General features: G+C 37.6%; 1 protein-coding gene and 1 long non-coding RNA gene across 6 annotated transcripts in view; one reads left to right on the forward strand and one right to left on the reverse strand.

Moving 5' to 3' along the window:
• cep112 (centrosomal protein 112) overlaps positions 1-19,487 on the reverse strand; it is a 242,863-nt gene that overhangs the window by 175,401 nt on the left and 47,975 nt on the right. The window lies entirely within an intron of this gene.
• LOC134037829 (uncharacterized) lies at positions 13,961-15,065 on the forward strand. Its single transcript, XR_009932587.1, has 4 exons — positions 13,961-14,226; positions 14,585-14,620; positions 14,713-14,754; positions 14,989-15,065. It is a non-coding gene; the product is annotated as an uncharacterized LOC134037829 (long non-coding RNA).

Below are 19,487 nucleotides of genomic sequence, written 5' to 3' on the forward strand. Positions count from 1 at the left end.
TTATTGGCTATGGGTTATTCAATAATCAACTTTATCACCAAACCAAAGCTTGGACAACTTGGTCAGCTAGTAGTAGAAGAATGTGCAACAAGTTTGAAGTTTCTATGTTCATTTTTGACAAAGATTTTGAGGAAATACTGAAATACTGGTATTTTTATTGATTTATTGGCTATGGGTTAATCAGTAATCAACTTTATCACTAAACCAAAGCTTTGACAACTTGGTCAGCTAGTAGTAGAAGAATGTGCAACAAGTTTGAAGTTTCTATGTTCATTTTTGACAAAGATATAGAGGAAACACAGAAATATTGGTGTTTTCTTGATTTATTGGCAATATAGGTTAATCAATAATCAACTTTATCACCAAACCAAAGCTTGGAAAACTTGGTCAGATAGGAGTAGAAGAATGTGAAACAGGTCTGACGTTTCTGTGGTCATTTATGACAAAGATATTGAGGAAACACAGAAATATTGGTGTTTTTATTGATTTATTGGCTATGGGTTAATCAATAATCAACTTTATCACCAAACCAAAGCTTTGATAAGTTGGTATGATATTAGTAGAAGAATGTGAAACAGGTCTGAAGTTGCTATGGTCATTTTTGACAAAGATATTGAGGAAATACTGAAATATTGGTGTTTTCTTGATTTATTGGCAATATAGGTTAATCATTAATCAACTTTATCACCAAACCAAAGCTTGGACAACTTGTTCAGCTAGTAGTAGAAGAATTTGCAACAAGTTTGAAGTTTCTATGTTCATTTTTGACAAAGATATAGAGGAAACACTGAAATATTGGTGTTTTTATTGATTTATTGGCTATGGGTTAATCAATAATCAACTTTATCACCAACCCAAAGCTTGGACAACTTGGTCAGCTAGTAGTAGAAGAATGTGCAACAAGTTTGAAGTTTCTATGTTCATTTTTGACAAAGATATTGAGGAAACACTGAAATATTGGTGTTTTTATTGATTTATTGGCAATATAGGTTAATCAATAATCAACTTTATCACCAAACCAAAGCTTGGACAACTTGGTCAGCTAGGAGTAGAAGAATGTGAAACAGGTCTGACGTTTCTGTGGTCATTTATGACAAAGATATTGAGGAAACACAGAAATATTGGTGTTTTTATTGATTTATTGGCTATGGGTTAATCAATAATCAACTTTATCACCAAACCAAAGCTTGGACAACTTGTTCAGCTAGTAGTAGAAGAATGTGCAACAAGTTTGAAGTTTCTATGTTCATTTTTGACAAAGATATAGAGGAAACACTGAAATATTGGTGTTTTTATTGATTTATTGGCTATGGGTTAATCAATAATCAACTTTATCACCAACCCAAAGCTTGGACAACTTGGTCAGCTAGTAGTAGAAGAATGTGCAACAAGTTTGAAGTTTCTATGTTCATTTTTGACAAAGATATTGAGGAAACACTGAAATATTGGTGTTTTTATTGATTTATTGGCAATATAGGTTAATCAATAATCAACTTTATCACCAAACCAAAGCTTGGACAACTTGGTCAGCTAGGAGTAGAAGAATGTGAAACAGGTCTGACGTTTCTGTGGTCATTTATGACAAAGATATTGAGGAAACACAGAAATATTGGTGTTTTTATTTATTTATTGGCTATGGGTTAATCAATAATCAACTTTATCACCAAACCAAAGCTTGGACAACTTGTTCAGCTAGTAGTAGAAGAATGTGCAACAAGTTTGAAGTTTCTATGTTCATTTTTGACAAAGATATAGAGGAAACACTGAAATATTGGTGTTTTTATTGATTTATTGGCTATGGGTTAATCAATAATCAACTTTATCACCAACCCAAAGCTTGGACAACTTGGTCAGCTAGTAGTAGAAGAATGTGCAACAAGTTTGAAGTTTCTATGTTCATTTTTGACAAAGATATTGAGGAAACACTGAAATATTGGTGTTTTTATTGATTTATTGGCAATATAGGTTAATCAATAATCAACTTTATCACCAAACCAAAGCTTGGACAACTTGGTCAGCTAGGAGTAGAAGAATGTGAAACAGGTCTGACGTTTCTGTGGTCATTTATGACAAAGATATTGAGGAAACACAGAAATATTGGTGTTTTTATTGATTTATTGGCTATGGGTTAATCAATAATCAACTTTATCACCAAACCAAAGCTTGGACAACTTGTTCAGCTAGTAGTAGAAGAATGTGCAACAAGTTTGAAGTTTCTATGTTCATTTTTGACAAAGATATAGAGGAAACACTGAAATATTGGTGTTTTTATTGATTTATTGGCTATGGGTTAATCAATAATCAACTTTATCACCAACCCAAAGCTTGGACAACTTGGTCAGCTAGTAGTAGAAGAATGTGCAACAAGTTTGAAGTTTCTATGTTCATTTTTGACAAAGATATTGAGGAAACACTGAAATATTGGTGTTTTTATTGATTTATTGGCAATATAGGTTAATCAATAATCAACTTTATCACCAAACCAAAGCTTGGACAACTTGGTCAGCTAGGAGTAGAAGAATGTGAAACAGGTCTGACGTTTCTGTGGTCATTTATGACAAAGATATTGAGGAAACACAGAAATATTGGTGTTTTTATTGATTTATTGGCTATGGGTTAATCAATAATCAACTTTATCACCAAACCAAAGCTTGGACAACTTGTTCAGCTAGTAGTAGAAGAATGTGCAACAAGTTTGAAGTTTCTATGTTCATTTTTGACAAAGATATAGAGGAAACACTGAAATATTGGTGTTTTTATTGATTTATTGGCTATGGGTTAATCAATAATCAACTCTATCACCAAACCAAAGCTTTGACAAGTTGGTCTGATATTAGTAGAAGAATGTGAAACAGGTCTGAAGTTTCTATGGTCATTTTTGACAAAGATATTGAGGAAATACTGAAATATTGGTGTTTTCTTGATTTATTGGCAATATAGGTTAATCAATAATCAACTTTATCACCAACCCAAAGCTTGGACAACTTGGTCAGCTAGTAGTAGAAGAATGTGCAACAAGTTTGAAGTTTCTATGTTCATTTTTGACAAAGATATTGAGGAAACACTGAAATATTGGTGTTTTTATTGATTTATTGGCAATATAGGTTAATCAATAATCAACTTTATCACCAAACCAAAGCTTGGACAACTTGGTCAGCTAGGAGTAGAAGAATGTGAAACAGGTCTGACGTTTCTGTGGTCATTTATGACAAAGATATTGAGGAAACACAGAAATATTGGTGTTTTTATTGATTTATTGGCTATGGGTTAATCAGTAATCAACTTTATCACTAAACCAAAGCTTTGACAACTTGGTCAGCTAGTAGTAGAAGAATGTGCAACAAGTTTGAAGTTTCTATGTTCATTTTTGACAAAGATATTGAGGAAACACAGAAATATTGGTGTTTTCTTGATTTATTGGCAATATAGGTTAATCAATAATCAACTTTATCACCAAACCAAAGCTTGGAAAACTTGGTCAGATAGGAGTAGAAGAATGTGAAACAGGTCTGACGTTTCTGTGGTCATTTATGACAAAGATATTGAGGAAACACAGAAATATTGGTGTTTTTCTTGATTTATTGGCAATATACAGTGAGGAAAATAAGTATTTGAACACCCTGCTATTTTGCAAGTTCTCCCACTTAGAAATCATGGAGGGGTCTGAAATTGTCATCGTAGGTGCATGTCCACTGTGAGAGACATAATCCAAAAAAAAAAATCCAGAAATCACAATGTATGATTTTTTTAACTATTTATTTGTATGATACAGCTGCAAATAAGTATTTGAAAACCTGAGAAAGTCAATGTTAATATTTGGTACAGTAGCCTTTGTTTGCAATTACAGAGGTCAAATGTTTCCTGTAGTTTTTTACCAGGTTTGCACACACTGCAGGAGGGATTTTGGCCCACTCCTCCACACAGATCTTCTCTAGATCAGTCAGGTTTCCGGCCTGTCGCTGAGAAACACAGAGTTTGAGCTCCCTCCAAAGATTCTCTATTGGGTTTAGGTCTGGAGACTGGCTAGGCCACGCCAGAACCTTGATATGCTTCTTACGGAGCCACTCCTTGGTTATCCTGGCTGTGTGCTTCGGGTCATTGTCATGTTGGAAGACCCAGCCTCGACCCATCTTTAATGCTCTAACTGAGGGAAGGAGGTTGTTCCCCAAAATCTCGCAATACATGGCCCCGGTCATCCTCTCCTTAATACAGTGCAGTTGCCCTGTCCCATGTGCAGAAAAACACCCCCAAAGCATGATGCTACCACCCCCATGCTTCACAGTAGGGATGGTGTTCTTAGGATGGTACTCATCATTCTTCTTCCTCCAAACACGTTTAGTGGAATTATGACCCCAAAGTTCTATTTTGGTCTCATCTGACCACATGACTTTCTCCCATGACTCCTCTGGATCATCCAAATGGTCATTGGCAAACTTAAGACGTGCCTGGACATGTGCTGGTTTAAGCAGGGGAACCTTCCGTGCCATGCATGATTTCAAACCATGACGTCTCAGTGTATTACCAACAGTAACCTTGGAAACTGTGCTCCCAGCTCTTTTCAGGTTATTGACCAGCTCCTCCTGTGTAGTTCTGGGCTGATTTCTCACCTTCCTTAGGATCATTGAAACCCCACGAGGTGAGATCTTGCATGGAGCCCCAGTCTGAGGGAGATTGACAGTCATGTTTAGCTTCTTCCATTTTCTAATGATTGCTCCAACAGTGGACCTTTTCTCACCAAGCTGCTTGGCAATTTCCCCGTAGCCCTTTCCAGCCTTGTGGAGGTGTACAATTTTGTCTCTAGTGTCTTTGGACAGCTCTTTGGTCTTGGCCATGTTAGTAGTTGGATTCTTACTGATTGTATGGGGTGGACAGGTGGCTTTATGCAGCTAAAGACCTCAAACAGGTGCATCTAATTTAGGATAATAAATGTAGTGGAGGTGGACATTTTAAAGGCACACTAACAGGTCTTTGAGGGTCAGAATTCTAGCTGATAGACAGGTGTTCAAATACTTATTTGCAGCTGTATCATACAAATAAATAGTGAAAAAATCATACATCGTGATTTCTGGATTTTATTTTTAGATTACGTCTCTCACAGTGGACATGCACCTACGATGACAATTTCAGACCCCTCCATGATTTCCAAGTGGAAGAACTTGCAAAATAGCAGGGTGTTCAAATACTTATTTTCCTCACTGTAGGTTAATCAGTAATCAATTTTATCACCAAACCAAATCTTGGACAAATTGGTCAGTCAGTAGTAGAAGAATGTGCAACAAGTTTGAAGTTTGTATGGTGGATTTTGACAAAGATATTGAAGAAACATTCTGACTGTCAACTCTTTTACCCCGGTCCCTAAATATGACGCGGAGCCTGAACGGAGGTACGAATATGAATGTCTGTTGAATCTCGAATATGAAACTGATTTCACCTCGGTCGTATAACCGAGCTAGCGCGATGGCTCTCCATAACTAAAAACGGTTCGACTTTTTTTCCACAATCGACCAAATTGGCTAAACAAGGTATGTACATTGAGCTTAAAGTGTACATAATCTAGCTAGATCGTTTTTATTTTAGCAAGTTTCACAGAAATCTGCAAAAATCGAGGCTCAAGACTGTCATAGCTGACCGTCACGAACAGCCAAAAACCGGGGCTGGGGCATGTGTTTTCTGCAGCTGGCGTTAATCCTACGAACAAACGCTTCGTAACTGGAAAGTTTTTACTTTTAATTGACGATATTGAACATAGATGTTAAGTAAATTGTCTTTACTCTAAATATCTTCTCCGTTTTCAATTTGAAGAAGTAAATCTAACACAGTAGGAATTCTCCCACGACATCCGCTCGCTCTGCTTTGACTAACAAATATGTTCTCAGTCCACCATACATTAGACAAGCTAATTTTCGAGCACTTTCGATACAAGATACAGGCCATGTTAGAGTTGAATTGTGTGGGCAATGTAGAACAGCAGACAGATTTGAAATATGATCTTTTGTTATGGCCATTCTAGTGACACTACGACTGTCATCATACGGCGAAACCAGGTCACATAGCTAGCTACGTTTTTCCAGACATAATATTCGTTACCTAGCTACAAACAAATGCTTCGTAACTGAAGAGTATTTACTTTTTATTGGCGATATTGACAACAGAGGTTAAGGAACTTGTCTTTAATCAAAAGATGGTCTCCGTTTTCAATTTGAAACAGTAGATATGGCATACTGTAGAAAGTCTCCCATTGCATCCTCTCTCTAGCTTAGCTTCGGCTACAGATGGACGACAATCACTATGCATGCATTATTCACGCCTACGGTGTTAATACAGTCTGTATAAATACCACTTTGACACACTTGCAAGATGATCCGCTGGTTAGATGTAGCATGATCTTATTTACTACCCACAATAGTTCAACTTTTTTTGCAGCAGCATTTTAATCAGTTAGCTCCAGGTCCTCTCTAAAATACATTTCAGACCAATTTGAAACCTGAGCATATGACTTTCTACTAAATTTTCAAATTCTTCTGAATTATTTCTCTTTTTGCATTGTTCTTCTCTTTTCTGTAGTTTTATGCCTTCGTCCAGCTCCTGCCCCTTTCAAAAATACCTTTCGGGCGCTTTGAAGCTTCAGCCTATAACTTTCTACAAAATGTTCACTATTTTCAGCTTTTTTAGCATGGTCAGAGGTGATTTTTTTTGTATTACCTGATTAGTGGAGTCACAAGACAGAGTTTGATAGTATTTCAACCTAATACAATTTACAAGAGGTGACTCTGCAGGTGCTGCTAATATCTCTTTTACTACTATTGCTAATGGAACTGTTTTATTCTACTACGCCACTGAGTGCGTTTACTTGACCATGAGAAACCAATTGTCGGTTTATGCCATACGATTACTCTGTTTACATGTGTAATTAGTGTGTTTGCTGCAAGCAAAAACACTATTGTTATTCTGCATACTTATTATTATTATTATATATATTTTTTTTTTCTCCCACTTTTTTCCGTCGCCTACTCCTTTCACACCGTTTAAGCTAGAAACACCGTTCAAACTTCATTTGATAAAGTCTGAACTGCTCTGCTCTAGTGTGCTATTACTTTTCTCATTGCTAACTTTTCTTTAAAGTTTTTAACCACTTTCTCTACAAGATAGAGGATAAGTTAGAGCGTATGAAATGTGCGTACTTTTGTCGTGAATTCAGAACAGCAGACAGATTTAAAATAGACTATTTTGTTTAAAAGTTATGACCACTGAAGTGATGAGTGGGATAACGCAATTCCAAGCTAGCGCGATGGCTCTCCATAACTAAAAACGGTTCAACTTTTTTCCACAATCGACCTAATTGGGTCGAACAAGGTATGTACATTGAACTTAAAGTGTACATAATCTAGCTATATTATTTTTCTTTAAGAAAGTTTCACAGAAATCTGCAAAAATCGAGGCTCAACACTGTCATATCCGACTCAGCCAGTCACGAACAGCCAAACCGGGGTCACAAAAGGTTTACTGCAGCTGGCGTTACTACGAACAACAGCTTCGTAACTGAAAAGTTTTTACTTTTAGTTGACGATATTGAACACAGATGTTAAGAAACTTGTCTTTACTCTAAATATCTTCTCCGTTTTCAATTTGAAGCAGTAAATCGAACAGTAGGAATTCTCCCACGACATCCGCTCGCTCTGCTTTGACAAATATGTTTTCTCAGTCCACCATACATTAGACAAGCTAATTTTCAATCACTTTCAATACAAGATACAGGCCATGTTAGAGTTGATATATATACATAATTGTGTGGGCAATGTAGAACAGCAGACAGATTTGAAATATGATCTTAAAAAAAAAGTTATGGCCATTCTAGTGACGAGTGCTTACAACGCTAGCTACGACTGTCATCATACAGTACTGTAGCTGCCATAGAACAGCGAAACTGGCTACGTCTATCGTTCGTTACCTACAAACAAATGCTTCGTAACAGTATTTACTTTTTATCGGCGATATTGACAACAGAGGTTAAGGAACTTGTCTTTAATCAAAAGATCGTCTCCGTTTTCAATTTGAAGCAGTATCTAGCTTACTGTAGGAAATCTCCCATTGCATCCTCTCTCTAGCTTCTTCGGCTAAAGATGGACGACAATGACGATGCATGCATTATTCACGCCTACGGTGTTAATACAGTCTGTAAAAATACCACTTTGACACACTTGCAAGAAATGATCCGCTGGCTAGATGTAGCATGATCTTATTTACCACCCACAATAGTTCTGCTTTTTTTGCAGCAGCATTCTGAGTTAGAGTAGCTAGCTTTTCCAGTTGCACAACAAAGTCACATAATGTGACGAGATTGAATTTTAAAAACTCACCAGGGACAACGAAAACATCGGCAACCCTGCACTATGGATTATTATTTTGATGTCATCTTTAAATTAAGTGTCTGAACAGGACTGGTTGTGCAGGCACACATGATTAATTTCTCCTTCATCTTGAACCTAAAACCTAGATTCTAGGTTAGAAATGTTGACAATGACCAACAGTTGCTACGTTACAAGAAACAAGGAACCAATCCGATTGGCCAACACTCTTCACTGTTCCACTGTTCAAACTTTTTTCTGTTTCTACATCTTTCAATTATTAATACTTTTCAGAATGGGTTTTATTCGCCAAGAAACATCACACAGACAAGGAATTTACTGTGGCAGGAAGGTGCACACATTAAACATATAAGAATCTTAAATAAGAAGTGTACAAGTCTAACTAATACTAAGGTTTAAAAATGTAAAAGGTTTAGAATGAAATAAAATGGCTCTAACATAACGCTTTAACATTTATGAAATTAAATAAGATACCCTTTTCATCACTCTTTTTTCTCCTTTTTCAACCGTGATAAAATATTGCAATGCATAACAATGACAGATATACTTTTAACACTGTCTCACCATTTTGGTTTCAAACCAACACTTTTTTTCACCTTCATACTGCTGACATACTTTTGTCTGATATGATATTGATAACTGTTATGCAATATACTCTTCATCACTATATTTGCTCATTTTTCTAACTTCAAACTTTTTTCTGTTTCTCAATCTTTCATTCTTTAATACTTTTAACGCTTAAAAATGTATGAAAGTCAGTAAGATACTCTTTTCATCACTGTTTTTTCTCCATTTTCAACAGTAAGAAAATAATCGCAATGCATAACAATGACAGATATACTTTTAACACTTTTTCTCACCATTTTGTTTTTAAAGCACATACCTCTTAAATTTTTTGTAAAACCTTCTTCACTATTCAAGCCATCAAAACAATCGTTTCAACTGCTTTCAGCAAACACACAAATTTTCTTCAGGAAATGTACCTTTCTAGTTATTATTATTATTATTATTATTTTTTTCTCACATTTTTTTCTGTCGCCTACTCCTTTCACACCGTTTAAGCTAGAAACACCGTTCAAACTTCATTTGATAAAGTCTGAACTGCTCTAGTGTGCTATTACTTTTCTCATTGATAACTTTTAAAGTTTTTAAGGTATTAAAGTTTAAAGTGCAAAAAAAAAATGAACGGGTTTCAATGGTTCAGAATGTTCAAGTCAAATTCAATTGTGAAGTCATGCACTGACAGAACTGTTTCTCACCGCGTCAATTTCTGACACTTTAACACTTTCCTGCCTGAATATGCAGACTTTTTCAAATAATATACCTGAACTGTTTATACCATTTTGAAGACAAGATTTAGGGCTTTCTAATGATGTAAATATTTATATGATCATGTTAGGCAAATCATCCTTTATCAAGACGATTTCACGGAGCCATTCTGACAAAAGTCTTCTCCGTCTGCATTACTTTTTTAGAAAACCTCATTTTTAACCACGTTCACTACAAGATAGAGGATAAGTTAGAGCGTATGAAATGTGCGTACTTTTGTCGTGAATTCAGAACAGCAGACAGATTTAAAATAGACTATTTTGTTTCAACGTTATGACCACTGAAGTGATGAGTGGGATAACGCAATTCCAAGCTAGCGCGATGGCTCTCCATAACTAAAAACGGTTCTACTTTTTTCCACAATCTACCAAATTGGCCAAACAAGGTATGTACATTGAACTTAAAGTGTACATAATCTAGCTAGATTATTTTTCTTTAAGAAAGTTTCACAGAAATCTGCAAAAATCGAGGCTCAACACTGTCATATCCAACTGTCACGAACAGCCAAACCGGGGTCACGAAAGGTTTACTGCAGCTGGCGTTACTACGAACAAAAGCTTCGTAACTGAAAAGTTTTTACTTTTAGTTGACGATATTGAACACAGACGTTAAGAAACTTGTCTTTACTCTAAATTTCTTCGTTTTCAATTTGAAGCAGTAAATCTAACACAGTAGGAATTCTCCCACGACATCCGCTTGCTCCGCTTTGACAAATATGTTTTCTCAGTCCACCATACATTAGACAAGCTAATTTTCGAGCACTTTCAATACAAGATACAGGCCATGTTAGAGTTGATATATATATATATATATATATATATATATATATATATATATACACACATAATTGTGTGGGCAATGTAGAACAGCAGACAGATTTGAAATATGATCTTTTGTTTTAAAGTTATGGCCATTCTAGTGACGAGTGCTTACAACGCTGTCATCATAGCTGCCATAGAACGGCGAAACAAGGTCACATAGCTAGCTAGTTACGTCTATCGTTCGTTACCTAAAAACAAATGCTTCGTAACAGTATTAACTTTTTATCGGCGATATTGACAACAGAGGTTAAGGAACTTGTCTGTAATCAAAATATCGTCTCCGTTTTCAATTTGAAGCAGTAGATCTAGCTTACTGTAGGAAATCTCCCATTGAATCCTCTCTCTAGCTTCGCTTCGATCAAAGATGGACGACGATGATGACCATGCATGCATTATTCACGCCTACAGTACGGTGTTCTGTACAAATACCACTTTGACATACAGTTAGGTCCATAAATATTTGGACATTGACACAATTTTCATCAATTCAGCTCTGTATACCACCACAATGGATTTGAAATGAAACAATCAAGATGTGCTTAAAGTGCAGACTTTCAGCTTTAATTTCAGGGTATTTACATCCAAATCAGGTGAACGGTGTAGGAATTACAATACATTTTATATGTGGCCCCCCCCCTTTTTAAGGGACCAAAAGTAATTGGACAATTGGCTGCTCAGCTGTTCCATGGCCAAGTGTATGTTATTCCCTCATGGGAGTTCGTTATTTCATTGACAAGGAGCAGATAAAAGGTCTAGAGTTCATTTCAAGTATGGTATTTGTGTTTGGAATCTGTTGCTGTCAACTCTCAATATGAAGTCCAAAGATCTGTCACCATCAGTGAAGCAAGCCATCGTTAGGCTGAAAAATCAAAACAAACCTATCAGAGAGATAGCAAAAACATTAGGTGTGGCCAAATCAACTGTTTGGTACATTCTTAAAAAGAAAGAACGCACTGGTGAGCTCAGCAACACCAAAAGACCCGGAAGACCACGGAAAACAACTGTGGTGGATGACAGAAGAATTCTTTCCCTGGTGAAGAAAAACCCCTTCACAACAGTTGGCCAGATCAAGAACACTCTCCAGGAGGTAGGCGTATCTGTGTCAAAGTCAAAAATTAAGAGAAGACTTCACCAGAGTAAATACAGAGGGTTCACCACAAGATGTAAACCATTGGTGAGTCTCAAAAACAGGAAGACCAGATTAGAGTTTGCCAAAAAACATCTAAAAGACCCTGTACAGTTCTGGAACAACATCCTATGGACAGATGAGACCAAGATCAACTTGTACCAGAATGATGGGAAGAGAAGAGTATGGAGAAGGGAAGGAACTGCTCATGATCCAAAGCATACCACCTCATCAGTGAAGCATGGTGGAGGTAGTGTTATGGCGTGGGCATGTATGGCTGCCAATGGAACTGGTTCCCTTGTATTTATCGATGATGTGACTGCTGACAAAAGCAGTAGGATGAATTCTGAAGTGTTTCTGGCAATATTATCTGCTCAGATTCAGCCAAATGCTTCAGAACTCATAGGACGGCGTTTCACAGTGCAGATGGACAATGACCCGAAGCATACTGCGAAAGCAGCCAAAGAGTTTTTTAAGGCAAAGAAGTGGAATGTTCTGCAATGGCCAAGTCAATCACCTGACCTAAATCCAATTGAGCATGCATTTCACTTGCTAAAGACAAAACTGAAGGGAAAATGCCCCAAGAACAAGCAGGAACTGAAGACAGTTGCAGTGGAGGCCTGGCAGAGCATCACCAGGGACGAAACCCAGCGTCTGGTGATGTCTATGGGTTCCAGACTTCAGGCTGTCATTGACTGCAAAGGATTTGCAACCAAGTATTAAAAGTGACAATTAGATTTATTATTATGTTAGTTTGTCCAATTATTTTTGGTCCCTTTAAAAAGGGGGGGTCCACATATAAAATGTGTTGTAATTCCTACACCGTTCACCTGATTTGGATGTAAATGCCCTGAAATTAAAGCTGAAAGTCTGCACTTAAAGCACATCTTGATTGTTTCATTTCAAACCCATTGTGGTGGTATACAGAGCCAAAATGATGAAAATTGTGTCAATGTCCAAATATTTATGGACCTAACTGTACTTGATCCGCTGGCTAGATGTAACATGATCTTATCTACTACCCACAATAGTTCAGCCTTTTTGCAGCAGCATTTTGATCAGAGTTAGAGTAGCTTTTGCAGTTGCACAACAAAGTCACGTAATGTGACGAGATTTAATTTAAAAGTATAAAAAAAACTCACCAGGGACAACGACAACATCGGCAAACCTGCACCATGGATTATTATATTTATGTCATCTTTAAATTCAGTGTCTGAACAGGACTGGGTGTGCACACATGATTAGTTTCTCCTCCACCTTGAACCTGAAACCTAGATTCTAGGTTTGCTGACAATGACCATCCGTTGCTACGTTACAAGAAACAAGGAACCAATCCGATTGGCCAACGCTCTTCATCACTATATAGAAAAACTGTTCCACTGTTCAAACTGTATTTCTGTTTTTACATCTTTCAATTATTAATACTTTTCAGAATCAGAATGGGTTTTATTCGCCAAGAAACTTCAAACAGACGTGGAAGTAAAAGTGCACCATCATTGTCTTTGGCAGGTTGAATTTCTTCAGCTGCCGTAGGAAGTACATCCTCTGTTGTGCTTTCTTGGTGAGGGAGCTGATGTTCAGTTCCCAATCGCGGAAGGACTCCACAGTGTTGACTGGGGTTGCACAGGGTAATGGGGGTGACTGTCTTAAGAGCATTGAGCTCTAACATAACGCTTTAACATTTATGAAATTAAATAAGATACCCTTTTCATTTCACTCTTTTTTCTCCTTTGTCAACCGTAAGAAAATATTGCAATGCATGACAATGACAGATATACCTTTAACACTGTCTCACCATTCTGGTTTCAAAGCAACACTTTTTTCACCTTCATACTGCTGACATACTTTTGTCTGCTATGATATTGATAGAGCTACTAGTAACTGTTCTTATTTATGCAATATGGCAGCACAAAGCACTTAAAACATTAATAGGTTTAAATGTCACAAATGTACTTCCTTGCTGCTCACTACATGTTTAAGCTACCTACTCCATTCAAACATCAATGTGTTCTATTGACCAGCTGTTTACAGCTTTAAACCCCCCATCTTTCTATATTTTGAAATGGTCATGTTTTAAAATCAATGGAAGTCAATGAAACATAGGTTGCTAGGCTTGTTAAACTGCTCCGCTCATCGAGTCACGCGCTCAACCTGAAACTTAACAAGCCAACTGTCATTTTCAAGCAGTTGCTACAGTTGACTCGACAGGTAAGTCCAGTTATTTTGCTTGAAAGGTTGGTAAACATTGCTAATAGATATCAAAAAATATTATACGAAATGATGTTTACCTTGGGGTAGACTATTTAAGTATTTACAGGAGTACCTCTAGTACTACCAACTTGCTATCTAGAAAGCGTACGTTTTAACACAGCTAACTAGCTAGCTAACTGTTATAACCAGACTACCGTAGCTAGCTCGAGCGCGACAGTAATGAGCATTCTTGTTAGCTAGGTAGCTAACCATGGTCTGCTGTTCTAGCTGAAAAATTATGACTCGGAGTCAATGGGTGGAAATAATTTCTGAAAACAATCTTCTCTCTTACAGTGCTTGTCCAAGTGACTGCTGTACGCCTCACTGACTTGTGGTGAGTTTTCTTATGCTCTGACTTACTGTACTGTAGTAACGATAAAATAAACCAAATTGGCATTAGTGTACTGTACAGTAAGCCGGGGAGCCCATTATAGGTCGGCTAGCTCTCGACACTCAGAATTTTACGAAAATGTAAATGGAGTTAGCTTATACTCCAAATATAAAACGTTATGTCACAGCATTGTACTTTAATATGTAAATAAACACCTACAGCATATCTAAACATCCCTGCTTAGAAATCCAATCCTAATATGTCGTCAACGTCAGAGTTTGAATCGTCGATAATGGGTCACATCCATACACTTTCACAATAGACAATGACTTTAATATGAATTCCCTTCTTTTAACGGCAGATACTCATCGTGGTGACCGTCCTACATTGACCTGTGGTGAGTTCGCATAGACACACAAATGCTGCCATTACATTTATCTTTCTATGAAGACGACGATGACATTGAAATACATTTCCTTTTCTTAACAGTAGACACTCGCTCTCCAGGCAGATATTTCTTCTCAAGAACTGGTAAGTTAGTTTTTTGAGGGTTTATTTTTTTCCTTAACATTATGTACAATGAGCTATTATGATGAATGTACAAAAATGTTTCAGACACATACAGCTCTGAAATTGTGTTGAAAATGTTATACACACATTACTCTAAATGGGCGGTAATATTTCATTTGTGTACAGCTTTATGAACTAGGTGTTCAACTATTTCTTTATGGTTCTGTCAACTAAATTACTTAATTTCTTTGGTAGGTCTGTCCTGGGAGAGAGGAAGCTGTGTGCCTTGGGTGTGTTGGTCTCACCCCCACCAAATTCTCGGTGTTGGTTTGAAAAAACCTCACCTTGAACTGCAATAAATCTCTCTTGGTTTGGGTTTTCTTTAAACCTCACCTTGCCAGAAATCTTTTCTTGAAATACGAGAATTATAAATTAACTTGAAATACCAGAATTATAACAACAACTTGAAAGATCTGAATCTCTCTTGGTTTGGGTTCTTTAAACCTCACCTTGCCAGAAAAATCCTTTCTTGAAATACCAGAATTATAACAACAACTTGAAATATCTGAATATTTGTTGGTTGAAGAAAAAATTCACTGTGTCCAACTGTAAGCATTTGGGTGATATTGTGTTTAACTACACACCCCACACAAGTTTAACAACCATCTTTGAATACTACTGATATATATTTGTATATTGCTGAATTCAAAACAACTTCATATATATATATATATATATATATATATATATATATATATATACACACACACACGCAAACTTTATTACTGCAGGCTTGACAACTGTTTAACTTGTTTCTGTGAAATTCCCTGAAAGCATTTTATAAATCTCCGACCTTCATCTTTGAGTAAATTATTGTCTTTAGTTTTTTTGTGAATTATAGAATATTGGTTCTTTACTGTTTTGCTGTAGTTGTACTAATACATCTGATTGTAACTCAAGTGTGTTGTTATTGTAATCACTTATCGAAATATTTCACTGTCATTAAAAAGAAAACTGCTGGTTTACCATTTGTAATTAATCTCCTGCACAAAAATGCTGAGGAAAGGAAAAAGATCTGCAGCCGCAAAGCAGCGCTGGACAAAGTTGGATCTCACAACTGTAAGCATGCCAGATTTACAGAATCAGATGCAAGGTCCTTGGAACAGACAACAGGTGGTACAGCACACTCACATTGAAAATGCAGAAAACACCCACAGACTGGATGTTGTAAGTGTTCAAGCTTCCCACAGTCAAAGTGATAATAAATACGGTTCTTTCTCCAATAATCGACAGTGCACTTGTAATGCGCTAACATTTATTGTCCATCACTTTGAGAATGAGCATCTGCAAGGACCGGACCTTGATGATATATTAAAGAAAGGTGACGCCATGTACAGAGAGGTTAAGAAAAAGCTGATGAAAGAGGGAAAACTTGTATCTAATTATTTGGCATTTGATGAACTTCCATGCAGAGTAACGACTGATGGACATCGGTACATTGTATTAAAATCACCTGTTATGAATGGTTACATGAGAGCTTCTGCCCCGAGTAAAGAGATGGAGGAGTGGTACCTTAATCTTTCAACAAGACTTGAGTCTTTGGCATCAGGTGCTAACTATGCATTGCTCACACTGGCTTCAAACACCATTGCTCTGTTCAGAGACAGCTCTGGAAGGTATGGAATCTTTGATCCTCACTCAAGAACGCCTGAGGGGTTTGCATGTCTGAATGGTACGGCCATAATGCTCACTTTCAAACATTTAGGTGAAATGATCGATAGGATCCACACAATGTTTTCAGATGTGTCTGATGTCAGCAGCTATGATTTAATGCCACTTTCCTTCCAGAGCGTAATAAGCTACGCAAATGACAACCAAGACATACACGTATCCAATCCTCAGAGTCCTGCGATTGAAGATACATCTAATCCTCAGGAGCTGTGCATCAACTGTGATGAACCTCCAACATTGAACCCCCTCAAGAAATTGAGCAAAGAGAAGAGAATTAAGACAATGAAAAAACAGAGAGAACAACAAAGAAATGAGTCAAGGAAGCAGAAATGTAGACAAAAATATGCAGATTCCGCATTTAAACAGCAGAATTTTTTTTTTGAGTCTGCTAAATATAAAAACAAACTGCTGCATGATAGGAACAAATGTGCAAGTTGTCTTAAGTACAGAGTGAAAAAACAACAGTCAGTACTTCATAGATATTCACATGACATACAATACCGTTCAAAACAGAAATCTCGTGCCACAGACCGCTATAGTCAAGATGAGGCATTCAGAAGGAAACAGAAATCTGGTACCACAGACCGCTATAGTCAAGATGAGGCATTCAGAAGGAAACTGAAATCTCGTGTCACAGACCGCTATAGTCAAGATGAGGCATTCAGAAGGAAACTGAAATCTCGTGTCACAGACCGCTATAGTCAAGATGAGGCATTCAGAAGGAAACTGAAATCTCGTGTCACAGACCGCTATAGTCAAGATGAGGCATTCAGAAGGAAACTAAAATCTCGTGTCACAGACCGCTATAGTCAAGATGAGGCATTCATAAGGAAACTGAAATCTCGTGTCACAGACCGCTATAGTCAAGATGAGGCATTCAGAAGGAAACTGAAATCTCGTGTCACAGACCGCTATAGTCAAGATGAGGCATTCAGAAGGAAACTGAAATCTCGTGTCACAGACCGCTATAGTCAAGATGAGGCATTCAGAAGGAAACTGAAATCCTATATCACATCTCGATATGCAAATGACATGCAATACAGAGAAAAACAAAAACTGTACATTCTTAACCGGTACAGAAAAGACACACATTTAAAACACAATCACGTTAAACGTTGCACACTTCGTTCAAATTACAGATATGTTAATGAACCATTTTATAGAATGTTGCACAAAATGAGTTGTGCGGTACACATACGAAGAAAATACCAAAGGCACGTACACATCAACCCACAACTGACAAATGAAAATCAAACCCCAGTGGTTCAAGTGGAAGATAGGTTAATGCAACAAGCTATATCCTCCTTCAAGTTAAAGACACAAAATGGGCCCACTTATGTTTGCACAGTTTGTCACAGAGCCTTGTTTCCAGATCAAATAAGGGTATGCAAACGTGAAAGCTATCAAAAGAATCCAGACATGGTATCAGTTTGCTTGACTGGTAAATATTTTCATGTTTGCACTGAAACATGCGCTGATCTTGAGCAATGTACTGTTCCTGAGAGGAGAGAAGAATGGGTCTGTCATAGCTGTCATGAAAATCTTAAGGTGGGAAACATGCCGGTCATAGCTGTGGTGAACAAGTTAGAGCTGTCACCCATTCCCTCTGAACTCTTTGATCTAAACATACTTGAGAGACACATTATAGCCAAGCACATCCCATTTGCTAAAATCATCACCCTTCCCAAAGGACAACAGAGAGCAATTCATGGTGCTGTGGTTTGTGTACCTTCAGAGGTGGAAACGACTGTAAACTGTTTACCAAGACCAAATAGCCAAAGTCAGCTGATGAAAGTGAAGTTAAAAAGACGCCTGAGCTATAAAGGTCATTATCAGTTCCAGACACTGAACATGAAGAAAGTTTTGACAGCCATTTTGAAGCTTAAAGACATTCATTCCGAGTACAAGGACATATCTGTTAGAGATGATGCCGCCTCTTGTGATCCAACCATTGACAGCATGGCACAAGGTAATTTTGTCAATGACACAAGCGATCTGATGGACACTGACAGCAGGGATGAAACAAGTAACACAGCAGAACATGGACAAGATGATCTGGAACTTAACTCAGACAAAGAAGGGAATAACCAGACAACTGGTGTTGTATTAGACACATGTTTGCAACCAGCTGACATTGGACAAGAGATATTAAGTTACGGTGACGGTGTATTTTGTGTTGCCCCTGCCGAAGGAAATAGCCCTGTAAGCTTTTTCAGAGTTCCAAAATTGGAGGCTATGGCTTTCCCAGTTCAGTTCCCTACTGGAGAGAACACATTAGATGAGCTCAACCGAATGAAAAAATTATCACCGAGCAGATATTTCAACTCTAGGCTCTTCTGTGTTGACAATCGTTTTGCCAGGGACACAAATTACATTTTCTTTGCACAGTTTGTGACAGAGATTCACATGGCTTCTTCCAGTATGAGCATACAGCTCCGCAAAGGGAAAGTAAGAACCAGAGATGGACGCAGAATATGCAACAGATTGCTGCAAGACAAACGCGAGGTTCAAAGATTGGTGCAAAACAAAGATGCAACCAGATTCATGATGCCACTGAGAGGGACTCCAGCCTATTGGGATAAAACCCTGAAAGATCTTTTTGCTATGCTCAGGCAACTGGGAACTCCAACCTTTTTCTGTACGTTTAGTGCTGCAGAAATGAGATGGCCAGAAGTGATAACAGCAATAAAGGCACAGCAAGGTGAACAAGTTAACTTTTCAGAACTAGACTGGTCCACAAAATGCGACATACTGAGAAGCAACCCAGTGACAACCATGCGCATTTTTTAAAAACGCGTTGAGGCTTTAATAAGAGACCTGCTCATGTCACCTGCACAGCCCCTGGGACACTTGGTTGACTATTTTTACCGTGTTGAGTACCAAGCAAGAGGGAGCCCTCATATTCATATGTTGGTATGGATTCAAAATGCACCGGTATTCGAGGAGAACTCTGATCAGGAGGTTCGTGAATTTGTCGATAGGCACATAACATGTCAGCTGCCGAACCCCAACACTGATCCAGA

This window comes from Osmerus eperlanus, chromosome 2, assembly GCF_963692335.1.
Source record: "Osmerus eperlanus chromosome 2, fOsmEpe2.1, whole genome shotgun sequence".
Taxonomy (NCBI): Eukaryota; Metazoa; Chordata; class Actinopteri; order Osmeriformes; family Osmeridae; genus Osmerus; species Osmerus eperlanus.